The sequence below is a fragment of the Suricata suricatta genome, chromosome 4 (genome assembly GCF_006229205.1).
Source record: "Suricata suricatta isolate VVHF042 chromosome 4, meerkat_22Aug2017_6uvM2_HiC, whole genome shotgun sequence".
Lineage (NCBI taxonomy): Eukaryota > Metazoa > Chordata > Mammalia > Carnivora > Herpestidae > Suricata > Suricata suricatta.
In genome coordinates, this window is record NC_043703.1 from 108,213,350 (window position 1) to 108,235,041 (window position 21,692).

Sequence of the window (21,692 nt, forward strand, 5' to 3'; positions counted from 1 at the left end):
GAGTGGACCATAGTGAATGACCTCAACAAAAAGCCATGTTAGGATTTGGCCACAACAGCCCTCAGGAGGCAGAACTTTGTTAATTGTGTTTCCAAATGTTTTAAGTTGACAGTAGCCTTAAGTTATTTTTAAATTGTTGTATTATATAAGTGCAACAGTTGCTGAAAATGAGCTACAACTAAGGCCCTATCCAAACACCTACAGTATGAAATGAGAGCAAAATTGAAAATATAAGATTTCAGAAAAAAACACACACGTATCTTCCCCCCACCACCACACAACCCCCACTTCCCACATTTAGTATGAAGTTAAGGAGTAAGGATAAGTGTATTTCCTTGGTGGTCCGTAAAATATCTTCCAGCAGCTTAACTAACATAAGATAAAAATCTAAGCCCTCTTTGTGTGAGGGCAGAGAAAATATGATTGTGGGGATATACTGTGGAACAATTAAATATTTTATTAAAGGAAGTAGAAAAAAGAGTTTGGGTTCATGAATCAATTTGATCTCTAAGAGGAAAACTATAAAGAATAATATTAATAGTTATATACAAAAGATGTAATCCACAGGGTATGCAAAAGTGATTAGGATTGGGGTGCCTGGCTCAGCTGGTTAAGTGTCCAACTCTTGGTTTTGGCTCAGATCATGATCTCACAGTTTGTGGGTTCAAGCTCTGCTTAGGATTCTCTCTCTCTCTCTCCCTCCCATGCTCTCTCTCTCAAAGAAAATAAAAAAACTTTTAAAAAAGTGGTTAGGGTAATAGTTTTATATTATAAACAGTCGTTTTAAAAAAGCTAGCAAAGCACTTATATATTATTACATATCTCAGAAAAATTTGAGTTTGTAAAATCTTCATAATAAAATTCAACTTGGAAATTTATTTTAAAACTTAGAGTTTCAGAGAACAGACACTAACTCTTATTTCAGTTTATAATTTAAAACATAAACCTTGGGGCGCCTGGGTTGGCTCAGTCAGTTAAGTGTTGGAATTAACCTCAGGTCATGATCTTGTGGTTTGTGAGTTCGAGCCACATGTACAATTCTGTGCTTACAGCTCAGAGCCTATAGCCTGCTTCAGATTCTGTGTCTCCCTCTCTCTCTGCCCCTCCCCTGCTCACATTCTGTCTCTCTCTCAAAAATAAGTATTTAAAAAAATTTTTAAAAACATAAAACTCATGGACTGAAGAAATCAAATATAAATTACTTTTTTTCAAGTTTTTATTTAAATTCAGGTTAATTCACATACAGTGTAATGTTAGTTTCATGTGTAGAATTTAGTGATTCATCACTTACATACAACACCTACTGTTCATAAAAACAGTGTGCTCCTTAATATCCACCACCATTTAATCCTTCCCCCTGCCCACCTCCCCTCCGGTAACCCTCAATTTGTTCTCTATTGGTGAGAGTCTGTTTCCTGGATTGCCTCTGGGTTTTCTTTCCTCTCCTCACGTTCATCTGTTTTGTTTCTTAAATTCCACATATGGGCGAAATCATATGGTATTTGTTTTTCTCTGACTGACTTATTTTGTTTAGTATGCTACTGTTTAGCTCCATGCACACAGTTGCAATTGGCATGATTTCATTCTTTTTGATGGCTAAGTAATATTCCATATATATAATATATATACATATATATACACCATCTCTTCTTTATCCACTCATCAGTCAATGGGCATTTGGGCTCTTTACATAATTTGGATATTATTGACAATGCTGCTATAAACATTAGGGTGTATGCATCCCATTGGATCAGTATTTTTGTATCCTTTGGGTAAAGACCAAGTAGTGCAGTTGCTGGATCATAGGGTGGTTCTATTTTTAACTTTTTGAGGAGCCTCCATACTGTTTTCCAGAGTGGCATCAGTTTGCATTGCCACCAACAGTGCAGGAGTTTCCCCTTCCTGCACATCCTCAACAACACCTGTAGATTTCTATGTTGTTAATTTTAGCCATTCTGACTAGTATGAGGTGGTACCTCATTGTGTTTTGATTTGTATTTCCCTGATGCTGAGTGATATTGAGCATCTTTTCATATGTCTGTTAGCCACCTGTATGTCTTCTTTGGAATAATGTCTATTCATGTCTTCTGCCTATTTTTTAACTAGATTGTTTTTTTGGTGTTGAGTTTGATGAGTTCTTAAGATATTTTGGATACTAACCCCTTATCACATATATCATTTATAAACATTTTCTCCCATTCCAAGGGTTACCTTTTAGCTTTGTTGATTGTTTCCTTCACTGTGCAGGAGACTTTTATCTTGATGATGTCCCAATAGTTTATTTTTGTTAAGCAAAGGAAACAATTCCAGTAAGAAACTGCTAACATCAAGTTAAAGAGGTTACTGCCTGTGTACTCCTTTAGGATTTTGATGGTTTCTTGTCTCATATTTAGGTCTTTCATCCATTTTGAATTTATTTATGTGTATGATATAAGAAAGTGGCCTAGTTTCATTCTTTTGAATGTTACTGTCCAGTTTCCTTAACACCATTTGTTGAAGAGACTGTCTTTTTTCCACTGGCTGTTCTTTCTTTTTTGCCAAAGATTAGTTGGCCATATAGTGTGGGTTCATTTCTGGGTTTTCTCTTTTGTTCTGCTGATCTATGTGTCTGTGTTTGTGCTAGTAACATACTGTCTTGATCATGACAGCTTTGTAATATAACTTGAAGTCTGGAATTGTGATGTCTCCAGCTTTGCTTTTCTTTTTCAAGGTTTCTTTGGCTATTGGGGCTCTTTTGTAGTTCCAAACAAATTTTAGGATCGTTTGTTCTAGCTCTGTGAAAAACATTGGTGGTATTTTGTTAGGGATTGCATTAAATGTGTAGATTGATTTGGGTAGTACAGGTATTTTAACAATATTTGTTTTTCCAATCCATGAGCATTGGAATGTTTTTCTATTGCTTTGTGCCATCTTCAATTCTTTTCATCAGTGTTGTAGTTTTAAGAGTACAGGTATTTTACCTCTTTAGTTAGTTTTATTCCTAGGTATCTTATGGATTTTGGTGCAATTATAAATGGGATCAATTCCTTGAAGAAATCGAATATTAATTTAAAATAGCTTTCATTTCACACAGGTCCTCAAAATGAGTTATAGAAGAAAGTACTCAATCAGATTAGCTTTTCTTATCATTAACTTATGGAGTATATTTTAAAAAACCAAAAAAAACTCACTACATTTAATTAAACATTTTAAAAGATTTAAAAGATAGCATAAAAAATATTCATCAGAAAAACTTGGACACTGCTATTTTTTGTCTTAAACATGGAACCAAATCACAAATGAACCTCACTTAAAATGTACTGCTTTTATTTTCCCCCAGTTTTTCTTTTCTTTTTATAGTGAAATTGGTATTTGTTTCAGGTATACAATATTATAATTTGGTATTTGTATACACTACAAAGGGATCACCATCATAAGTCCAGTTAAGAAGCATTCCCATACAACAGAGCTCCTTCACCCATTTTCCCCGCCCCAGAAGCCCCCTTCCTACGTTGTCATTACCAACATGTATCTATGAATTTGTTTGTGTATGTGTCTGTGAGAGAGAGAGTACACAAGTGAGTGAGGTGCAGAGAGAGAGGGAGAGAGATAGAATCCCAGGAGGGGCAGAGAGAGAGAAGAAGAGAGAAAGAAGTAGGGCTCACCTGAAGTGGGGCTCGAGTTCACCCAAAGTAGAGTTTAAGCTCACTTGATACAGGGTTTGAACTCATGAACCCCAAGATCATGATGACTTGAGCTGAAGTCAGATGCTTAACTGACTGAGCCACCCAGGCATGCCTGTTTTGTTTTTTTTAAAGTAAACTCTATGCCCAATTTGGTGCTCAAACTCATGACTCTGAGATCAAGAATTTCATGCTCTACCAACTGAGCCAACCAGACACTGTCTTTTTTAGATGCTGCATATAAGTGCAATGTATAATTGTAATAGTATTTTCTTTAATACTATTATTTAATACTAAAATTAAATTTTAACAAAATTTTAAAAATTGAGGTATAATTTACATACAGTAAAATAGATTTGAAACTTTACAAAATAAAAGTAGGGAGAAACAGAGGGATATTCAAGATGGCAGCATAGAAGTGTCCTGAACTCACCTCCTCCCACAAAAAAATAAATCTATAGCTCCATAAGAACAATTTCTCATGATAAGAACCTGGAATCTAGCTGAAGATCACCTCCACAACAAAGGATAAAAGGGCCACATGAAGACAGTAGGGGAGGCAGAAATGCAGTCTAGCAAGAAATCCCATCCCAGGTGCAGAGACCCATAATTGGGAGAGATCTCTTAATACAGAGCTTGTCCCTGAGGAGTAAAAGGTTTGTTCCTAACACCAACATTCCCAACCTTTAGGCCTTGCACCAGAAAGAAGGTCCTCAAAACCAAGAAGGTTCACTTCCAGGAGAACTATAGGGCAATAGGAAATGGAAAATCTGCTCTTAAAAGTATGAGCACAACTCCATTTACCCTGCGACCCAGCACAAAAGCAACAATGTGTAAAGTGCCTAAATATATGCAAAAGAGACTCATTTGTTAATCTTAAAGCATCTGCCAGAGAGGCAGGAACTTATTGAGATTTTCTCCAGAGACTGAAGTGTTGGCGGGTGCCATTTTTACTTTCTCCTGTCTTTTTAGTGACAGCACTAGTGGGCACCATTTTCAAAACCCCTCTGGCCCGTTAGCTCTGATGGATGATCCTGCCTCCATGGTCACAGCTGTGTGCTGCTATGCCATATCCTGGCCTGACGGTTCAAGAATCCCAGTCCTATATGCTAGAGTCATGGCCTGCCCTGCCATAGCTGGCAGGCACATAAAGGGATGCCCCTTAAGTGCCTGATTCTGGTGGTCAGGAGATCAAATTTCTAGGCTCCACAGTTCTGAAAAATTAAAGGGACCACCCTTGGCAGAGCAGGCTATTACCCCCAGAGCACTGCACAAGAAGAGTGAAATATACTTTCAGTCTTCATGTGAAAAAGGCTTATTTTCTTCTCCTGGATCTTCAGCCTGAGGGGAAGGCTTCAGATTTGTCATATATCCAGAGGCTACAGAGATTCACCCTGGGAACATGGACAGGAAGACAAATTTTTTCCATCCTTTGGCTTTGCCACAGTTCACTGACACCTCCCATAAAGCCATGATTCTTACAACTGTCACCAAGGGATTCCTTTATATCTGATCTGGAAGTTAGCAGAGTTTATGATTGTGGAACCACAAGACTATACATATTTTCATACCTTAAAAGCAGTTGCATGAGGATCTAGCTTACAGTTAGCCTGAAACTAGGCACTTTCTATGACCCCTCCCTTTGGAACACTGTTGGGTGTTGGCACACCATCAGCAATCGGGGCCTATCATGAACAAATCAGGCTATTTAGACAATTACAAAGATCAACCAAAGCAAGGTTGAACAATAAAGTTCATTTGTACACAAGGCCACTACTTCAAGACAGTAGCTATTTCATCTAATAGAGAGACACAAACACAGTCAAGCAAAATGAGGAGAGAGAGGAATATGTCCCAAACAAGAGAGCAAGACAAAAACTTAGAAAAAGACCTTAATAAAACAGATGAGTAATCTACCTGATAAAGAGTTCAAAGTAATGGTAATAAAGATGAACTTGGGAGAAGAATGGATGAACATAGTAAGAACTTCATCAAAGAGACAGAAGTCATAATAAACTACCAAACAGTAGTCAAAGAGCTGAAGAATACAATACCTAAACTGAAAAATACACTACATGGTTTCAAAGCAGACTAGACAAAGTAAAAAACAGATCAGTGACCTGGAAGACAGGGCCGTGGAAATAACATAATCAGAAGAGCTAGAAAAGAATTTTTAATTAAAAAAATTTTTTTAAGTTTATTTATTTTGAGATAGAGAGAGAACAGGGGAGGGGCAGAGAGAGAGAGAGAGAGAGAGAGAGAGAGAGAGAATCCCAGCACTGAGTCCTATGCAGGGCTTGAACCCACAGACCATGAGATCCTGACCTGAGCCAAAACCAGAATTAGACACTCAACTGACTGAACCAACCAGGCACCCCAAGAAAGGAATTTTTTTAACTCAATCTAGCTTAAGGGACTTGTGGTACAACATCAAGCAGAATAACATTTGCATTATAGGGGTTAAGAAGGAAGAGGGAAGAGTAGAAAATGTATTTGAAAAAAATAATAGCTGAATACCTTCCTAAATGGGGAAGAAAACAGATATCCAGCTCCAGAAAACAGTTTCCAAATAAGATGAACTCAAACAGATCTACACCAAGGCATATTATAATTAAAATGTTAAAATTAGAAAGAGAATATTAAAAGTATCAAGAGAACAATAACTTGTTATATACAAGGGAAACCCCATAAGACTATGAGCTAATTTTTCAGCAGAAACTTTATAGGTCTGAAGGGAGTGGCATGATATATTCAAATTGCTGAAAGGAAAAAATTTCCAACCAAGAGTACTTTTCCTAGCAAATGAAAAGATGTTTAATATCACCAATCATCAGGAAAAAGCAAACCAACTAATGCTTAACCAACTGAGGCAGCCAGGCACCCCACCTATTAGCAGTTTTTATTCCCACTTTGTTTTTTTTTTTTTTTTTTCCATTAGCCATTTTTTATTAGGGCTTCTGTCTTGTTGAGTTATACAGTCCTTTATATCATGGATATGGCCCTCTTATCAGATGTGTGATTGACACATATTTCCCCCCATCTTCTGAGGTGCCATTCACTCTCTTGATAGTGTTTTTTGATGGACAACGTTTTTTTTTTAAATATTGATAAAGTTAATTTTTCCTTATTTTTTCTCTTGTTTGTGGTTTCACTATCATGTCTAGGAAAGCACGATAAAGTCCAAGCTCATCAATATGGACTCTTGTATTATCTTTTAAAGTTCATAGATTTAGCTTTAGGATTTTTTGTTTTGTTTTTAATGTGCATTACCAACGTTGTTAAAAGCACTATATTATGAAAGGAGCACTCTCTGCCCTGCTAGTGGGTGACATCTGGCAATTTATAGTGAAATGCCCAGGGGCGCCTGGGTGGCTCAGTCTGTTAAGCACCTGACTTCAGCTCAGGTCATGATCTCATGGTTCATGAATTTGAGCCCCTCTTCAAGTTCTGCACTGGCAGTACAGACCCTGCCTAGGATTCTCTCTCTCTCCCTCTGTCTCCCCCTCCCCCCCTTGCGTGTACTCTCTTTTCTCTCTCTTTCAAAGTAAATAAGCTTAAGAAAAATAAAATGCCCATACCTTTTGATCCAGCATATACATTAAGGGAATACTTTGCTAAGTGGAACTCAAGTATCAGGAGTCCTATTCAAACTCCAGAGGATAATGTGGAGTTTAATGTTAGAATGCACAGCACCTGGAAAGCACCAGGAACCAAAGATTCTAGGATCAGCTGCTCTCTCTTATTTTTCTCTCATGGCACCTAACATTCTTTCTGCAGGTTTGTCCTACTCCCCTCTTCCTGCTAATTGGCTTCTTCAGCTTATTCATAGTGGCTGATTTTACACGTGTAAAATCAGGGCAGGTTAGCAAGGAGTTCTGTTTATCATCACACAGGAATTCAGGTTGATGGAGATCCCACCTCAGTAGTGAGCTTTTTTGATCACTGTGGCAGGGGAAAGGAAACACGAAGAGTTATGCTGTGGCACTTGCTCTTAATACACATGCCCAGAAATGATACCTGATAATATTGCTCACATGTCACTGGGCAAAGCAAGGCACATTGCCATAACTAACTCCAAAGTAATCATGGAAGAGCAATCCTATTAATGTCCAGGAAAAGAACTGGAATTTTTGTGAATAGTCCTTGTGATTTCTTCATCAATATGTTTGTGTGCTCACTTAAACTTCTTATAAATGTAGATTAAATGTAAAGTTATGGTCCTGCATTCTTTCTCCTTTTAAACATTAAGACATGTCAGCACTGTTACTGACATAAAATTATACTAATTAACACAAATCCACAAAACACATACATCATGCTCAACTGAAAACTGGTTAAAAATTCAAATGCATGAGTTTGGCAAATTCTCTGCTGAGGCAAAAGAGCCAATTATGCAACAAAACAACACACTAACAAGTAAGCATGGCATCATAATACTGTATTGTAAGTGTTTTAAGCAATACATTTGTAACTTTTAGTTCCTTCTCTAAACCTTCATATTTGTGATAATTCTAGTAATAGATCTGTTTAGTGGCTTAACCTTGAGATAAAAAAATTAATCCACTATTCCTTTTTCAGCTTTTTGCATTTAATTGCAAAGTATCCTGTAATTACTATTTGCAAATATTTTATCTTACTCTTGCATAATTAAAATGAACAAAGAAATAAATCAAATGCTAAAAATGGTAAGAATGGAACTGTTATCTGTGACTCTTGATTTTAAAATTTTAGTGTGCTCATCAGACTAGCATCCTTCTTCTATAATAAGCAAATGTTATACAATTCAACTTAAAAAAGTAAATCTATACTAATAAATATATTGTCTAATTTACATATTGCAATTTTCTGTAAGATTTCATGTAGAAAAAGGTTCCAATGCTAACATTAATTTTGAGAACTACTTCTGTATACCATTTTCTTTGTCAGAAATCCAGTTGGTATTTATTTGAGTTTTAGGTCTCATTTTGAAGGATTTTCTAAACCACAAGTTTAATCTCTTATGCCTTATGATTTTTCAGATTTTCTTAAATCTCTCTTCTTTGTAAGCCATTCTAGCAAGACTCTCAGTGAACAAAATACCAGAATTTTAAGAGTAGTTTATACTGCATAGTTGTAAAAATTGCTTTCATAAACCTAGAGGATAAGGCAAGAGTTTATTTTCTACAATCACTTGCAAGTTTATTACTCGGCTAACAAAATAAGCTCTCCTTCTGACCTTACATCATCGTCTCCTTCTCAACCCTTCAGCTTTGGTTTAATTAAATAAAACATGGTGACTCTTTTGTATTTCTTAGGAATTTCAAATGATGTAAATACTGCTATGGCTCAGATGTTTCAATCAAACCAGTGTACTGCTTTTGGTGTCTCATCTATGGTGCACATTGACTTTATTAGTTATATCCGTCTCTGTAGCCATCAACGTTTTAAAAAATTTGATGTCCGAACATGGTTTCTATCATGAGCTCTTGGAGAAAGTGAGTAGAGTTTACCATTTCCAGTCAGATCATTTTGGTTCCAAAAGACAGAAAATTCAACTGTAAATGGCTAAAACAAATAAAAAAGAAATTTATTGGCTTACATATTTGAAAAGTCCATGGGTAGATAGTAGAAGGTAGATAGATCCCAGTTAAAGTGTTAACTATCATCCACATTCAGTATCTCTTCAACCTCTACTCTGCTGCCTTCCACTGTGTTGGCTTCACTTTCAGGTACCATGTGGTACTCCCCAGAAACCTCAGGCACACATTTATTCAGATTCAAGTTTAGTAAAAGAGTCACAATTTCTTCCCTGTTGTTCCTTCACAAGACCCAGGATCCATTTTGATTAGACCATTTTAATCACATATCTTTGGCCAAGAAATGCTAGGACCTACATCAGTTATGAATTCTTTAAGCTGTAACTAACAGAAAAATCTAACAGTAAACAATGTAGATTTTTATGATCTCATTTAACAAGAAAATTAAAGGTAGGCAGCCCAAAGGCTACTGCCATTTATGCCATTTCCAGTGACCTGTAATACTCATCTGGCACATGGGGTACCTAGGTGGTTCAGTCAGTTGAGCGTGAGTTTGAGCCCTGCTTTGAGCTCTGTGCTGACAGCTCGGAGCTTGGAGCCTGCTTCGAAATCTGTGTCTCCCTCTTTCTCTACACCTCCCCTGCTTGTGTGGGCTCTCTCTCAAAAATAAATAAAAACATTAAAAATAAAAATAAAAAATGCCCATCTGGCATAGATCAAGTTGAGATATATCTAGATCTGGATCTATAGCAACTGATACAATATATCTAGAAACATATCTAGAAACACATCTAAACACACATCTCTGTGTCTATATATATACTTATAAATTTATATTAAGTAAAACATATTGACAGTGGCTCAGCCATAAAAACTTGACACTTAAGTGTTTTACTTAATATAAATTTATAAGTCTTGTATGTAATAGAACAAATCATCCCCTCTTCTTCTTGAGGAATATCTTGCCTACTCATGAACTTTTGATACTCTATATAAAGTTCTATCAAGCTTGTCATTAAAAAAAATCCAGCTAAGATTTCAACTGAAATTAATTTGAATAGATAAATTTTGGGAAACATCTCTTATTCATAATATTGAGTCTTTCTATCTAACAGCATGCTTATATTTCTCAATGTATTTTTCATTAAAGTTTTATAATTTGCTCTATAAGGTCTTGCTTAATATCCAAAGGACGTTCTATTGTTTTGTGTGCGCTATTACAAAAAAAATTTCTTAAAATGTTTTTTCCTAGTTGTATATAACATGAATTTAAATTCTGTATATTAATCTTACATCAGACACTTTGGAAAATTATCTGATTAAGTCTAATGATTTGTTGGTAGAATCTTTTGGATTTTTCTATGTAGATAATCATATTATCTGCAAATAGTGATAGTTTTATTTATTCCCTTCCAATCCTTTAACCTTTTTTTTGTTGTTGTTGACTTACCACTGTAGAAGTTCTTCTTTTACCTACCTAAATATTTCTGTGCCTTCATGTTAGATGTATTTCCTGTAAATTCCATTCAGGTGCATTTTGTATGTTTATCTTAATCTAATAATATAATCTAACAATCTATTTTACAATTTGTGTTCTTAGTCCAATTTGATATTTATTATGCCTACTAATACATTTGGATTTATTTCTACTATCTTATTTCATGCTTATTTTCTTTTACAGTTAAAAAAGTTGTCTTTTAGTTTTATATTTTCAAATCTATTCTTTTAAATTAAAAATAGAACTACTATATGACCCAGCAATTGTACTACTAGGTATTTATCCAAGGAATACAGGTGTGCTGTTTTATTTTTTTAATGTTTTTTATTTATTTTTTTGAGAGACAGAGAGAGAGAGAGAGAGAGACAGTGCAAGCAAGGGAGCGTTAGAGAGAGAGGGAGATACATAACCTGAAGATAGGCTCCAGGCTCTGAGCTAGTTTTCAGCACAGAACCTGATGCGAGGCTCAAACCCATGAATGGTGAGATCATGACCTGAGCCGAAGCCAGACACTTAACCAACTGAACCACCAAGGCACCCCAGGTGTGCTGTTTTAAAGGGGCACATGAACCCTAATGTTTATAGCGGTGCCATCAACAATAGCCAAAGTATGGAAAGAGCCCAAATATCCATGGATGGATGAATAGATAAAGAAGATGTGGTATATATATATGTGTGTGTGTGTGTGTGTGTGTGTGTGTGTGTGTGTGTGTGTGTGTGTACAATGGAGTATTACTCAGCAATCAAAAAGAATGAAATCTTGTCATTTGCAACTACATGGATGGAACTGGAGGATACTATGCTAAGCCATATAAGTCAGTCAGAGAAAGACAAACATCATCTGACTTCACTCATATGAGGAATATAAGATACAAAACAGATGAACATAAGGGAAGAGAAGCAAAAAGAATATAAAACAGGGAGGGGGATAAAACATAAGAGATTCAAATATAGAGAACAAACAGGGTTGCTGGAGGGGTTGTTGGAGAGGGAATGGGCTAAATGGTTAAGGAGAATTAAGGAATCTACTGAAATCACTGTTGTACTGTATGCTAACTGGGATGTAAATTAAAATTTTAATTAATTAAAAACTCTAAAAATATCTTTTTTTTTTTTTTTTGCTTATGCCTATTGTGGTAAATAGATTTTCTTTATTTGTCTTTCCTTCTGTGGACTGCATTTTGGAGTAGTATATCCTACATATATTCTTAGTGAATCCTTAATATGAACACTAAAGTCTAAAGTTGATAAATATACCTACCTTGCTTGATCTTAAGTAAAACAAAGACTAGCACAGAGCATAGTTTTCTTATGATTACCTTACTCCTTTGTGTTATTATGATTAGTATTTTAATTGTTTCTTGTTTTTGTGTTCCCTCATGAGTCATTATTATTATTTTTAATGTAATTAATACTTTTTAAGATTTTTCCATGTATTACCTGCTTTCATTACTATTCTTTTTCTTTTTGTGTGTTTCATTTCTTCATTGTGGTATAATTTTTAATTATGAATTATATCCTTTAGTTCTCAATATTTGAGAATAATATTGTCAATATTTGTCTCTCAAGTTATAGTTTAGCTTGGTATAAAATTTTAGGCTGCCAATTGTTTGCTCTTAGTACTTGGAATGTATTATTGCATTGTTTTTTGATTTATGTTGTAATTGAGAAGTCACTTTCAGTCTAATTTTGTTTACTGGTGTGGTAAATTCAAGAATTTTAGGACATATCATGGAAATACAGGAACACCCTTCCTTCATTTTTCTTCATAGAATTTATTACTACTTCACATTTTATTAAATATATATTCAATATTTATTATTAAATATTTCCTTCCCCAAGAACATATACGAGCAAGGGCAGAGACTCAGTTTTATTCCCTGCTATATCCTTAGTATCTAGAACAGTACCTGGAACAGTAGATACTTAGTATTTGTTGATTTAATAAGTTAATAGCCTCTCCTTCATGCTTTAGTCTTTCCTTTTTAGGCAGATGAGTTCTTTTCTGTGTATCTATGCAGATGGGCCAAACATGGCTGCCCCAGAATGATATTCTTATTCTGCCAAGTAACCAACACAAAATGATCAGCATTTTTGAGTATGAATTCCAAATTCCTAGGAGATATAATCTGGTACAGGTTGGGTCAGTAGTCTCCCTTGGTCCAATTAGATATATATACAGCAAGGTGGCAGGTCACAAGGTCACAGATGCCTCACCCCAATGGAATCGAAGTTCTTAGAAAAGGGAGGGCCTGGGTAAGCAGGTATTCAAAAATTGTCTCATATTTGCTGTAAGGGCAAACTGAGGAAAATTAAAGGCCACCATAGAAATGCAAACAATTATAGTGTTCACTGTCAGATAAAACACTATTATATGGAACCAATAAAATAATTAGATGATTTAAGATCATCTTTAATATTGGCTTAGATTGTGACAATATTTTAGGGGCGCCTGGGTGGCTCAGTCAGTTAAGTGTCCAACGTTGGCTCAGGTCATGATCTCACAGTTCATGGGTTCGAGCCCCATGTTGGGTTGGGTCTATACTGAAGCTAAGAGCCTAGAGCCTGCTTCAGATTCTGTGTCTCCCTCTCTCTTTCTGCCCCTCCCCCACTCAAGCTCTGTCTCCCTCTCTCAAAAATAAAATAAACATAAAAAAATTTTTTTTAATTTTGATTTCACTTGCTTTTTCCTCTTCTTACTTAATCCATTTCCCACACTTCCAACACCTTAAACTCTTGCCCTTGTCTCAGACTTCTCTTCCCTGACTCTTAAGTAATCTTTTCCTTTCTTACGTAACGGAAAATTGCCTATCATTTTGCTTCTCAAAAAAATTGCCTAATACTTGCTTTTGTTAGGAAATAAACCACTTTGTTTTATGGAAGTCTATGAGCTTACATTTTTTATGTATAAAAAACAAAGAAAAAAACCCCAAAGATACATATTTTAAATTTTTATGAAAAAATAATATGAGCTAAAAAAATTCAAACAGATGAGTAGAAAAATAAAAGATAAAAATGCAGCCAATGGGCGCCTGGGTGGCTCAGTCAGCTGAGCGTCTGGCTTTGGCTCAGGTCATGATCTCATGGCTTGTGGGTTCAAGCCCGGTGTCGGGCTCTGTGCTGACAGCTGGCTCAGAGCCTGGAGCCTGCTTCAGATTCTGTCTCCCTCTCTCTCTCTGACCCTGCCCTGCTCACGCTGTCTCTCTCTGTCTCTCAAAAATTAAAAATAAATAAATAAATAAATAAAACATTTTAAAAAATGCAGTCTAACCATTGTCCACAGCCTAGTTCTACTTCCTAGAGCACTTATTTGACCAGGACCCAAGTAGCAAATACATTTTACACAAAGACACATACACATACACATCTGAGAAAAATTTCATCAATTTTACATACCTTTATTAGTGTAAGCAACTTAGTATTTCCTTTTATCTTCTTACCCACTAAATTGATTTCCTCCCACAATCTGAAAAGCAGTGCCATAAAGGTAGCTTTATGCTACCTTTTATCAAATTGTTTTTAGTATTTGATAGCTGTCTCCATAATTAAAAACAATATATATGCCACTTTTTGGTTTAACTCCTGAAACTTTTTTCTTTGATTCCACACTGAAAATGAACAATAAGAATTTAGCTCAATTGTATTATTCCTCATTTTTATTCCTTTGTCTCCTCTTTGGAATTTTTATGAAGTTTTAGTTGTTACTTTATTGCTAAGGAATATACTCAAATCTGTGTTTCTTGATCTACCCATTTGAGAAAGTATCACTTGACTCTCCTCTATTATGTAAGATTAATATAGTTTGCATCCCTTCACTTCCCTCCACTTACCAACTTCCATTAGCTCTATCACTACTTTTACACTGTCAGTATTTATATTTACTTTGTTAGAATAATCAAGTCTTTCACATTTTATCTTAAAGTTGATTTGAAAAATGAAGAGTTTCTTTTTCAGCATTACAATTTTGAAAATCTTAATCACTGGTGAATCAAGTAGTATGACCAAACTCATGAAAAGGGAATCATAAACCATGTTACTAAATCTACATTTATTGAAGGAGAATGTTCAAGGGCTAATATCAAATGGATTCTCTTTTTAATGTGTCCACTGATTACTCATAATAATGTCACATATTAGGGACCATAGCTTACACAAATTTTTGCCTTTACTAAAGATTCCAGTGGTCTTTCTTTGGTGTTGATGACAGGAGAAGCAAATGTCACCCTATTATTAAGATTATTAATATTTTTAATCATGCTATTTTATATTAATCTACTTTTTGTTCTTAAAGACATTCTTCTCAGAGAACTTTCTGTTCTACTATTATTGATTGCACTGAAGCCCAAATATTTGTGCTTCTGAAATATTCTCTAAGTTCCTGTGTTTCTGTCTTGAATCCTCTTTTCATTTTGCTGTAACATTTCCTTAGGCATTTCTTTTTTCCCTAAAAAAATGCATAGGAGCTCCTCCCCCACCCCTTACTAAAAAGTGAAAAGGTCCTTAATTTGTTCTTTTCCTTGAATGTTTTGTTTATAGAATTCTGAGTTCAGGATAATTTTCCTCTTAGAATTTTGAAGGTATTGCTCTATCTTTTAAAAATCAATGTTGAGCCTTGCTTAGGATTCTTTCGCTCTCTCTCTCCCTCTGCTTCCTCCCCTGCTGGTGCTCTCTCTCTCTAAACAACAACTGTTGCTGAGAAGATAAATGGCAAAAATTTCAGTCTACTTCAATGTCTCCATCATTTTACTGCTCTTGTACAGGTAATGACAGTCTCTATTCTGCTGACTCTCTCTTCTGTCCTCAGTTTAATGGAGCTCTCATTATTCACCTTTTCTGATACTCTCATTTCTGGACTTGACACCACACACTATCCTGGTTTTCTTGAATAACTGACTCCTCTTGGTCATTCTCCTTCACATGTTTTTCCTCTTTCTATATAACCTTTGAGGGCCAGAATTCCTGTACTCTGTTTTATTCTCTACACCTTCTCTCTACATGATCCGATCCATTCTCGTGGCTTTAAAAACTATCTGCAGACAATTCCTAATATTACATCAGTAGGCTAGTCTTTCTTTCTAAGCTCCAGATTCACATCTTTAAATATCTATTAACATCTCGCTTGTATGTCTCCCAGCCATTTCAAACTTAACATGACCAAAATGGTTCTCTCTCTAAATATAATCTTCTTCAGGCTTTATCACCTCAATAAATAGTCCTGTGATAAATTGTGCTCCTTGACTTTTCCTGTTCATTTAGTCCGTATGACTCCTCCCTCCTCAATGAATCCATCACAAATTCCTGTTACTTCCACCTTCAAAATATATCTTTATACTCTTTTAAAAATGTAAATTAGAGGGCGCCTGGGTGGCTCAGTCGGTTAAGCCTCCGACTTCGGCTCAGGTCAGATCTCACATTCGTGGGTTCGAGTCCTGCATCGGGCTCTGCGCTGACAGCTAGCTCAGAGCCTGGAGCCTGCTTCCGGTTCTGTGTCTCCTTCTCTCTCTGCCCCTCCCCCTCTCATGCTCTGTCTCTCTCTGTATCAAAAGTAAATAAAAACATTAAAAAATTATAAAAAAAATAATTTAAAAAATGTAAATTAGAGCATGTCAATTCCCTGCTTTAAATGAGTACAATTCCCTGCTTTAAATGAGTAAATTGCTTTTCATTGTATTTAGGATAAATCCAAAACCTATACAGAAAGCTCTACACAACTGATTTCTTCCTACTTCTCCAAAATCATTTCTTGTCTCTTGCCATTTTCCACTCCCTATTTCCTCACTCCAGCCTTCTGTCATCTCCTGGAATACACAATGTTCCTTGTATTGCAGAGCCTCCAAACTTGCTGTGCTATGTGGCATACATTCTCCACAGGTCTTTATGTGGCTATTTTCTTTTTTTTTTTAATCCTTCAGATTTTAGCTTACATGCTCAGGGCTTTCATGTTAAGCCCTGGATTCTATGTAAACTAGGAAAAGGCATAGAGTGGTTTGGAATTTAGTGCCCAGAGTTAGTAGTCTAACTGCTATCTCTCAGGGAGGTTTTTCTTGACTACCTTACCATACTGATGCTCCCTGTTATTCTTACTCTCGATTTCATTCATAGCTTTTCATTCAATCTGCAATTATTTAACTAATTATTATTTTATTTACTTGTTTATAGTCTATCACCCCCACTTAGTAAATTTCTCTATTAAGTTCATTATTATAAACCTGCGGCCCACCAGTGTCTGTTTTTTGGCAGTGTTCAGTGGATATTTGTTGAATGAGTAAGTGAATGAAACTGTGCTCTGAAACTTCATAAGAATGTGAAAAAGAAAATGGTGTGGGTCTTCTGGTTTAGTTTTTCATGAACACATTTCATCTAAAAACTTGTTTCTCTTCACATTTTACTATTCAGTTATTCCCACCCTTTCAATTTTTGTTCTCTGTTCCCCAGAACCTCTTTTTGACACACCATAGGATCTGAGTAGGATTTATCCCATAGCCCTAGAGTTGCTGATACGTCAAGCTGAGTACCAAGAGGTGTTAAGTATCTCTCATTTTAAAGAGAAAGGTTTAACAATTAGAGGTTTGCTACTTCCAGCCAGTACCCTAACCACCCTTCCCCATCTATCCCATGTCTATGACTAGACGATTGAGGGATAGTAAAACAGAAATGGTCAGCATTGTTGTAGGCAAGAGTGCAGCATCTTTTCCAAGGGGAGCAGGGGAGTATGTTTCCCACTTTCTAAACCAAGTGAGGTATGAAGACTGGAAATCACTTCTCAAAAGAAGGGAACACTAACATCAATTTCAACTGTTGGGTATTTTTTAAGGTGAGGGAAAAGTGAAAATTAAGACATACTTCCCTTCTCCACTCCAGGTTCCCGGAGCCACAAGTAAAGCCTGAGCCAAAATGATTGGGGAATGGGGAGATGAGATTTAAATGGGATATGAAATTGGAACTGAACTATAAGAGACTTGAAAACTGAAAGTAAGCAGTGTTGTCAAGATGCAGGAAAGGGCACTTTGACAGGTCATGAGTGAAAAAAGTGTTTAGAAAAAAAGTTTTATGTTTGTGACACTAATTTCAACAGTTTAATAGAATGAACATGGGTGGGTGCTGAAATTTCCAGATTGATACACCACATATCATAATTTTTCTCTCATATTTTGTCTCTTTGCTCTATGTTCCAAGAATTCCTTGAACTTTCATTTGTCCTATCAAATGGTTTAATTGTAGTAATCGCATTTTTAATTCTCAAGCATTATCTCTTATACTCTGTTGCTTTTCTATAGCTTGTTACTTTATTAGATTTTTAAATCCTCTGAATCAATCTTTATGTCTTTCATATTTAGGTTTTCTGTTTTATCACTGTCTCTCTCTTTGGTGCAATTGGTTTTCTTCAAATATTGGGTAATTCTTGATTTTCCATATTCATCAATGAGGGACTAGGTTGATGAATACTGGGGCCGGAATATGAGTTTTTTGTTGTTGTTAGGTAGATCTATGCTTTGAACATGACTTATTTTTATTGTACAAATACCTATTCATAGTAGAATAGTAAATAAAATAATTTTAAAAAGAAAAAAAGAAAATTCACCCATGATCTCACCACTCAGACATAACCATTAACACTTCAGTGTATTTTTATCTAGTCTAACAAACAAGCAAGCAAACTTTTGTTTTTTAACAACAGTTTGTAAAAACTGGTCTATGTATTTTTAGCTTGATTTTTTCCCCTCTTACAATATAAGGAATATTTTTCCATCTCAATATATATACTACCAAATGTAGTTATAATTTAACTATTCCTCTGTTGGTGGCATTTGAGTTGTATCCTCATTTTTATTATTAAAGGAACACAAGAAATATCCTTGGAAACTTGGAAGCATCTAATGTATCTTCAAAACAATATGTTTTACATTATGTTTAAAATGTATTTTAAAATAAAAACCTGGGGCACCTTGGTGGCCCAGTTGGTTAAGCATCCCACTTCAGCTCAGGTCATGATCTCACAGTTTGTGGGTTTGAGCCTGAAGCCTGCTTTGGATTCTGTGTCTCCCTTTATCTCTGCCCCTTCCCTGCTCATGCTCTTTTTCTGTTTCAATAATAAACAAACATAAAAAATTAAAAAATAAAATCAAAACCTATCTTATTCCACTTAAAGAATCTCAGGAGTGCCTGAGTGGTTCAGTTGGTTGAGCGTCGGGCTCTTGGTTTTGGCTCAGGTCATGATCCCAAGGTCATGGGATTGAGCTCCATGATGGGGTCTGTGGTGAGCATGGGGCCTGTTTAAGATTCTCTCTCTCTCTCTCTCTCTCTCTCTCCTTCTGCCCATCTCCCTCGCTTGTGCTTTCCTTCTTTCTAAAATAAACTTTTAAAATGAAAGAAAAAAAAATTAAGAGTCTCAAAAGCTCTTTTTTGAAAAGCAGATCTCTAAGTTTAGGGATATTGGTTTAACCAGGAAAGTGATTAGAAGGAATCTCGTCCTCAGAAGGGTTTGGAGAATACAGTTTAGAGGTGAGAAATGAGTTGGCTGAAAAATAAAGTCCCAATGTGCAAATATTAAGGGCAGTTCTGGGGTAAACAAAGAGTAAATGAATGTGGTTTGATTTTTCTCTGACTACTTTTATGGGTCTACCAGTCACTGATAGTATGTAACAATACACAGTATTGTATTTGGCTCAGCTGGGCTACCGATTCTTCTGTGGTCCTATCTCAGTCACTTATGTGACCAGTTTGCCTCATTACCAGTTTGACTGGCAGTTGCTACTCTTTGGTCTAGGGGGCCTCAACTGTAAGAATTCTACTTCATGTGACCTGCCACTTTCCAGTAGGTTAGAACTGGCTTCTTCATACAGAGGTCTCAGGGCAGCATTCCAAAGGGGAGACTAAAAGTTGAAAAGCTTCTTGGGAGTAAGGCTTGGATGTCACACAATATCACTTCAGCTTCATTCTATTGGTCAAAACAAATCAGTGGGCCAACCCAGACTCAAGGTGTGTTGGGAGGAAAAGACTCAAAATGGGAGTCTTAATGGGAGGAATAACAAAGTCATATTGCAAAGGAGTGGGGTACAGCATGGCCATATTTGCAAACACTCATAACAAAATTTGTGTTTTTTTTTACGTTTATTTTTCATTTATTTTGACAGAAAGAGACTGGGGAAGGGGCAGAGAGAGAGAGAGCGAGAGAGAGAGAGAGAGAGAGGATCCCAAGCAGGCTCCATGCTGTTAGTGCAGAGCCTGATGCAGGGCTCAATGGCATGAACCATGCATGATCATGACCTGACCTAGAATTAAGGGTTGGATGCTGAATAACTGAGCCACCCAGGTGCTCCACAACAGAATTTGTTTTGAAATGCCCCCTTTAGTGTTCTAAAAGCAAATTTATAAGTTGACCATTTGCCATTCAAAACATGATTCCTGAGGAAATAATGGGAGCTCATTCATTAATATTTCACTTGATAATTCATTCAACAAATTTCTTTTGAGTGCTAAGCACTGTGATATGCTCTAGAGATACAAGACAAATAAGCTTCTTGCTTGCAAAGAGCTTCCTATCTATGGAGGGAAAACAGATATGTAATAATTATCAAGTAATAACTTGAGATTAATGTTATGTTAAGGTAATATAGGAAATCATTAATTGAAATCATTATCATCACTCATACTCTGTGCCAACAGTGAGTGAGATGATCTTTATAACTCTGTAAGAGGCAAGACAGGTTATTAGCTTTTATTCGCATTTTTAGATGATGAAAATAAGCCTCATAGAGCTAATCAAGTAATTTATTCAAGCTTTTCAGGTTCTAAGTGGCAGTACTCAAGATAAAAAACAGGCTATTTTCCAAAGTCTGGTTTTTTTTTTTTTCAATATACTCTTCCGCCTTCCTAGAAACCAGTATGTTATGAGTACCTGAGATGGAAAAAATACCAATAAATCAAAGCAAACAAACAAAACCTTAAATGATAGTACATATTTTGTATGGATTCTTCTGCAGGGACTTCAGTGTGTACAGCTTTAGGGTTGATCATTTAAGGTAAAGGACACTTAATCTAGTACACCTACCTAAACAACAAGCAATTCTGCTTATTTCCTAAATCTCTCTGGACACCAGGCTGTTATCACTTGGGTGTACTAGGTTGAGAAAAAGCCCATTTAAAAATAATATCTGAAGGGGTTCTTTAAGATGACTATCTAAAAACAACAAAAAGGATTAGATGAGCATGACTAAACTGAATTACCACTATAGAATGAACTATACTATATTCAGCTTAGTAAACAATGAACTGAATCAGGAACATATACATCTTGGCCTCAAATTCTTTTTTTTTTTTTTTTTTACAAATAATATACAGACATATGTAACATATACCAAGAAACACACTATATATATATTTATATATATATATACACATATACATATATGTGTATATATATATATAAATATATAAAACTGCATACACACACTTCAGATAACTACCAGTGTGACTTTACCATGTTTTATTCCTTCTCTCTAGGAAATCAGTAAAACTCTCAAGCTAACATGGCTTTAAAAAAGTTTTGGTCTATCTAGATCCTTATTTATTTATTTATTTATTTATTTATTTATTTTACTGTTTTACTTATTTTTGAGAGACAGAAACAGAGACAGAACAGAGACAGGGGAGAGGTAGAGAGAGAGACTGAGAGAGAAAGAGACATAGAATCCAAAGCAGTCTCTAGATTGAGCTGTCAGCACAGAGCCTGACATGGGACCTGAACCCATGAATCGTGAGATCATGACCTGAGCTGAAGAAGTCAGATGCTTAACTGACTGAGCCACCCAGGTGCTCCCAGATCCTTCTTTTCTTTCATTATCCTGGTACTCCATTTGCAGCTTTATCTGGTCTCCATCCCATGCTGGTCTGTATTAGAAAGGTATCAAACAGATTAAAGTTTCTTAATTTATCTGTGATGTTCCAAATGCAGACAGTAGTCTTCAGTAAGTTTATTTCTATTCCAATAATCTCAGTTTTTGTTACTGTACAAAT

The 21,692-nt window shown here is 35.8% G+C and overlaps 2 long non-coding RNA genes across 2 annotated transcripts in view; both read right to left on the reverse strand.

Annotated features, from left to right (window-relative positions):
* The window catches only part of LOC115289877, a 99,304-nt gene that overhangs the window by 70,581 nt on the left and 7,031 nt on the right, over positions 1-21,692 (reverse strand). The gene's annotated exons all lie outside the window — the stretch shown is intronic.
* Positions 9,012-12,719, reverse strand: LOC115289878. The gene is made up of 2 exons (XR_003907851.1): positions 12,587-12,719; positions 9,012-9,206 (listed from the first exon to the last, which is right to left on the reverse strand). It is a non-coding gene; the product is annotated as an uncharacterized LOC115289878 (long non-coding RNA).